Source organism: Triticum urartu, chromosome 4 (genome assembly GCF_003073215.2).
Source record: "Triticum urartu cultivar G1812 chromosome 4, Tu2.1, whole genome shotgun sequence".
Lineage (NCBI taxonomy): Eukaryota > Viridiplantae > Streptophyta > Magnoliopsida > Poales > Poaceae > Triticum > Triticum urartu.
In genome coordinates this window covers 615,944,791-615,950,998 of record NC_053025.1, presented here as the reverse complement: position 1 = coordinate 615,950,998, position 6,208 = coordinate 615,944,791, and positions in this window count along the sequence as shown.

Sequence of the window (6,208 nt, the reverse complement as noted above, 5' to 3'; positions counted from 1 at the left end):
TGAAGCTATACAATATTGTGAAAGTCGTTTTCGTTTAGCTGGAAATTTATCAAGTTCATGTCCGCCGTACGAGAGATTTAGTATCCGTATGCTTAATTAGTTTATATATAATTATTATTAACAAGGAGCTAGCACCTGTTCCCCAAAATTAAGCCGTGGGCGGAAGACGTGATACTGGATAAGCTAGGTGCATTTTCGCACCACATGGATGTTGCGTGTCAGCTGCATGGTACTCCCTCCGTTTTTATTTACTCTACATATTAGAGTTGACTGAAGTTAAACTTCGTAAAGTTTGACCAAGTTTATAGAAAACAATATAGACATTTATCATAAGAAATCTATACGATGTGAAAGTACATTTAATAATAAATCTAATGTTGTTGATTTGTTATTGTATATCTTAATATTTTTGTATATAAACTTGGTCAAAGTTTGTAAAGTTTGACTTTGACCAAAGCTAATATGCGAACTAAATAAAAACGGAGGGAGTACCACGTAGCACACGCATCTGGGGCTGCGTTGTGTGTGTATACGCGTGGACAACATCAAGAGATAAGAGAAGGATGTTCCTACAAGCCTCCTCGGAGATCAGCGATTCTGGGCCGTTGGATCGGTTCCCTTGATGCGTTTTCGTCCGTTCGATCGACATCTGGAGAAATCTGGGTCGTTGGATCTGGGCTCGGCACTGCTGGAATGAATAGTAATGGCAACAAAATGTAAATATCATGCCCCCACCAGGGCATTTTGGTCATTTCGCGTGGTGGGGGTATAAAAGGGCCGGCTCCCCTGGTGAACCCTAGCCTCCTCCTCTCCCCGCACTCGCGCCCCTCCCTCGCCCGCCCCGCCCCGCCCCGCTCGTCCGCCCTGCCCCGCCCCGCCGCCTCGCCCACCCTGCCCCGCCGTTCCGCCTCGCCCGTCCCGCTCGCAATGGCCGATGCCCCACGGCCTCGCCCGGCCCCGTCGTCCCGCCCCGCCGTCTCGCCCGCCCCGCTCGTCCCACTCGCCGTGGCCGTGGCCGATGACCGCAGCCCCGTCGTCCTGCCCCGCTTGCCGTGGCCGATGACCACGCCACCAGGGACCGCGGCCACTCGATGAGGAGGCCTGGACCTTAGCGCAGACCCGTGCCCCCGCGCGGCGGCGACATATCCCTCATCGCGGAGCCAGCCCTCCCGCCGGTGCCACGCCGCGCTGCGATGCCGCTGGCTTGGAGGCCCGTGTTCAGGCAGCCGCCGCGGCGTCACCGGATGCGGTGGCAGGCTCTCAGGGGACCGCTTGGCAGGGGGGCCATCGCGGCTTCCGGTGGCGCCAAGCCGTAGATCTGAGCCGCCGTTTACACTTCGGGTTCGATTTGGTGCCTCCACTCCTCACCACCTCTCCCTCTCTGATCTTGTTTGTTTGTAGACCTGGGCTTGTAGGTTATTTGTCTTCTCTATATGTAGATGCTGTTGGATTCAGACCATAGTCAAAAGATGGGGGCCTTTTGTGCTCTCAGGTTTGGCTATATTCCAAGTATTGGGATTTCTCTCAAGTCTGGCTAGGTTCCAAAGATGGCCACAGAGCCTTTTGTGCTCTCGGGTTTGGCTAGATTCCAAGTATTTGGATTTTTTGGGTCAATGGTCTGGCTAGGTTGGCTAGGTTCCAAAGCTGGCCACTTCTCTATGGCCTTTTGTGCTGCCTTGCTTGGACTCAATGGGAGAGAGATAAGGATTGGGCTAGGTTCCAAAGATGGCCACTTTTCTGTGGCCTTTTGTGCTGCCTTGCTTGGACTTGATGGGAGAGAGAGAGAGAAGGGTTTGGCTAGGTTCCAAATATTGGGATCTTTTGGAAGTTAAGGTACTCATGTGCTCTTTGTTATATTGTAAAGTATGTATATGGGGTATTCCTCTGGTTCAAAATGAATACAAGGTTAAGATCCTTACACTTGAAATTTATCATTATTTGGATACTCTGCAGTGTTGTTTTGTTTACTAAATTCTCCAGTTATTTTCAGTTTCAATTAGGCTCTGTGTAGTGATTATCTCGGCTTTTGCAATAGCAACTATACCATCGTGATGTGTAATTACAGATTGTTTTAGTGTTATAATTTGTGCTGACTTCCATGATTTATAGTATTGACATATTGAGCTTGTATGCCCTTTCCATTAATTGAGTTCTATGTAAGTCTTGGCAATGCATTGACATGGTTCTGGTAGCCATTATGATGCATGATGCACCACAACGTCAGTTCCTTTCTATCACTGATTTTTTGATAAATCTTGCTGCAGTGAAACCCAAAGAACGATATGGATGTGAATGAACAGGGTACTATTTATTAGTCTTATAGTGGCCTGACATGCTATCGAATTTTTTTAGTATCTAAAAACGCAGACCAGTTTTGCAATGAATGTTTATATTTTCCATTACATTTGGTCATAAGATTTTACTTTATTTTGCCAAGAGAGTTTCACTTCATGTAGCTACTACACCAGGAGAATTGTATGGTTGCGCCGAGCAAAATGTTATGCCGACTGTGGACAAGTGCCCTGAACTCACCTATGCCCGGTATGGATGGCTTTTCAATTTCGTGCCTTCACTTCTAGATTGTAATCCTACTTGACTTTTGCATCAGTGATAAGTGAAGTTCTCTACATTCCTCGATTTTTAGTGTTAGGAGACAGAATATGTATCCTTAGTTACCTCTTCCTACATTTTTGGTTTGCCTTTTTTGACCCAAAAAACCACACCTTTACCATATTTTACACTGATGTCATATTTAATCGTTGGCATAGCTTTGGAAGTTCAGTTCAGATCAAAAGATCATCCCATATGACTAGAAACTGTTTATGTTCAGATTATAAATCATATGCAATTTAATGTTTTTAAATGGATAGGGTGATTGGCAATAGATAAATGATATTAGCTTTGCATTGCGGATTATTTCCTTTTTTTGGCTATAGGTTTTAGCCATTAAATTTAACTATAGGTTTGTTTCTGTAACTTGTTCGCCTTTAGAACATGATTTTGCGTGGCTTACAAAAGAAAAGAGTGAATGGTTGGTGCGTGGGAGTGCACCATGGGTCTGGTCTGGATTGTTTTAGCTCGGATTTTGTCGTCTTTTTACCTCTTATTTCTCTTTGGGTGCGGTGTTGGGCGTTCCTTCCTTGGATTGTAGCTATCTCCTTTTCTTTCTCTTCTTCTTCTTTCATTTTTTTTCTTTGTCTTTGCCTTAGCACTGAAATGCATATCTCCTATTTTGCAGGTAATCTGGTGTGAGCTCAAGGTAAAAGGCAAAGCCTAAAGGTAGGCAATCATCATTAGCTAGGTAGTCGAGTATACAGTATGTAGCAAACATTGTTGTCTTCCACTGAATGTTTGACTTATTCTCATTCAATCTCACCTTTTCATTTGCATGACATCAGAACTGGAAACATCAAAATTGGTGCCCCAGTCATCTCTGCCCCTGGTGGTGCTCCTAGATGTACATCACTTCCTCGCCTCCTTGGCCGCTTCGGTGCCTGTGGAGTTCGTCCTCGTCGGTGGGACGGTGCAAGGCACAACTCCGATGCAGCGGCGTGGATGTGCGGTGTAGGAAGTGGTTCCTCACTGGCTGGATGGCGTTCAAGCGCAACCCCAACGCCCACTGAGTACTGGCTCGGCTACAACCTCCCTCGGTGAGCTCCATCTTCCTCCTGCTCCTCTGCTTTGGCTACTGTATGGGACATGGCCGGGGCTATGATGATCAGTTATGGCTGATATAGGCATGCTCTCGAGCAGTCGAGGCACATGTGGGTATTAAGTTGGACCCCCCCCCCCCTCGAAAAATCTCGTGCCTCGCCTATAATTCACGTGCCCCATCGGTCGGAAGCCATTCTTGCTAGGGCGATGAAGATTGCCGTGGCTGAAATAAGTGTACCTTTGAGCAATTGAGGCACCTGTGGGTATCAAGTTGGATCCTCCCTCTTGTCTCTAGAATCCTTTTTCATCCTGTGATGCTTATTATTCTACCCTTGGATGGTCATTCTTGTTGAGTGATAACCAGGGAAGCTCAACTGTATAAACAGATTGATCTGGTGATAAGAGATGACGGGGGTAGGTTATATGATCGAGGAAAGGCGAATCTGAGCCCACTATGCATTGAACCCTGAACTCTTTTTTTGTATTTAAAGGTGTTGCTTATTTATGCTCCAGTGTTTATAGCCGTCTTATGTAAAGATTTCTTCTCTCTCATACCTTTATTGCATATAAGTTGTTCTTGATCTTTTATTGTTTGTTGTTGGTTTTCGAGCTGTGGAATGTATTCCTAATCCTGATCTATAGAATTGCCTTTCTGAACTTGATGTCTAAGTTCTACTGGACAATGCTTATTTGGCTAGATGCTCATAGGTTAAGTTATTTGATGCATTGCTTTCACTATCAAATTGTTCGTTGCTTTGAGCATCTGGCTGCATACTGTATTGTTTTATATTTGGTGCACTGGACCAAGAGAGCGCAGAGGGAGATCTTCTCTGTCGCGCCGGCGGCAGCAACAGGGAAAATCCAGTCCATGGTGCCACCAATGAGAAAGGTAAAGACGAGCTGTCGGTCGCTTATTAATTCCGTGCCCCTAGCTATAGTGTCAATCAACAAATGGCTCGACCTGTCCTTAAGGTAATATTAGAGTCGTTTCTCCTGAGTGTGATCCGCTGATCCTTAGAGCCATTTTCTCCCGAGTGTGATCATGAGATTTAATAATGGTCTCTTGCACACCAATTTGCTTTCTTACACTTTGTTACTTAGTTAGTCTTCATTATATCATAACTCACAACTTTTCTAACTCTTCATTATATGTTCCGCTCTTTACTGAATCTTGATGTGGCATACTGAACCTTATGTATATTCTCCTTGCATCTAAATTGTTGCTTTCTACTCAATATTGTGTGTATATGTCCATCTGTGCATAATATGTGGCCCAAATGATGTGATATGTTCTTTTAGCCATGATCCAATTTATGTAGCGAGGCCGACGATTTGACCGTAACATTTTTTCTCCTCTTGTTGAATACTACATCTTTTTTGAAATTGTCCTAAATGTTTTATAGCTCCTAAGTAATGTATTATCGAAGCCGGTGGGAAAATATGTTGTGTCTTAAGATAATTATAAAATAACCGAATATATCAAAATGATAATGACATTGGATTAAATTTAGAGGAATATGACAGAAAGTTTAACCTTCAATATTGTAGGTTTTCCTGATTGTCTGGCACCTTATTAGGAGACAACGACCGCTACCATGAATAGGTTTAAATGCCACATTGCTTCCATTGGACAAATCATGATAGAAAACTAATGTGCCTAAACTTATAACATAAACTACTGCTGCTTTGCTGTTTTTATCGAGGATGTTTTCTTTAAGCATATGCTAATCACAGACTATCTCCTATTTCACTTAGATTATTCATAGGGCTCCAGGGATAACCACATTATTTTCACTTACATGTTCCTGATTCCTTCTTCGTCTCGCAGCTGGATCGGTGGGTGGCGACACGTTCGCTGTTTGGTCGAGTCGTCCACGGTGTTGTTGCTGCCGTCCAGGATGAGCTGCTCAGCCTGCTACTCCACGAGACTCCCTAGCAACAGCTGAAGAGAGGTTCCATGGGAACAAGCACCCATGGTTGTTGTCGCCGTTAGCATCGTCCCTTAACTGCGACCCTTTAGACCCTTTGCTGATCCAGCTCCCAGAAGGTCAGTGCCTGGTATAATTCCCCTTCTCTTCACCTTCTCCAACCACTGTAGTTTCAAGTCCCGTTCTGATCCTATTTGTAATGATATTACTTAGCATAGGGGAAGGGAAGTGGTTTCTCTCTGTCGAGGACGGCAAACAGAGATAGAGGAGGCAGATGTGATATGCTTGGCATTATGTTGTGAGGATAGAGGGCCATGGATCTGGATGTGGAGGTTAGTGGCAGTATCGATGCCTTTTTCCTCTTCTACTCGAGTCCTTGACCTGTTTCCTTTCACTGTTAGATTGTGAAAGTCCATGTGACGTTCGTGTCAAGATGAGCGGCCGTTCCTGCTGACATTGTGTCAACTAGATGGTTGTATTCTTAAAACATATCAATCAATTGGAGTCGGTTTCTATAATTGTTTTACCTTCAGAAGTTTTTAACCTGCTTAATGCTTATTGTTCAGAATTTTAGGTGCTCTTTTGTCAGACATTGTGACATTTACTTACAATTTCTCAAGGCTTCT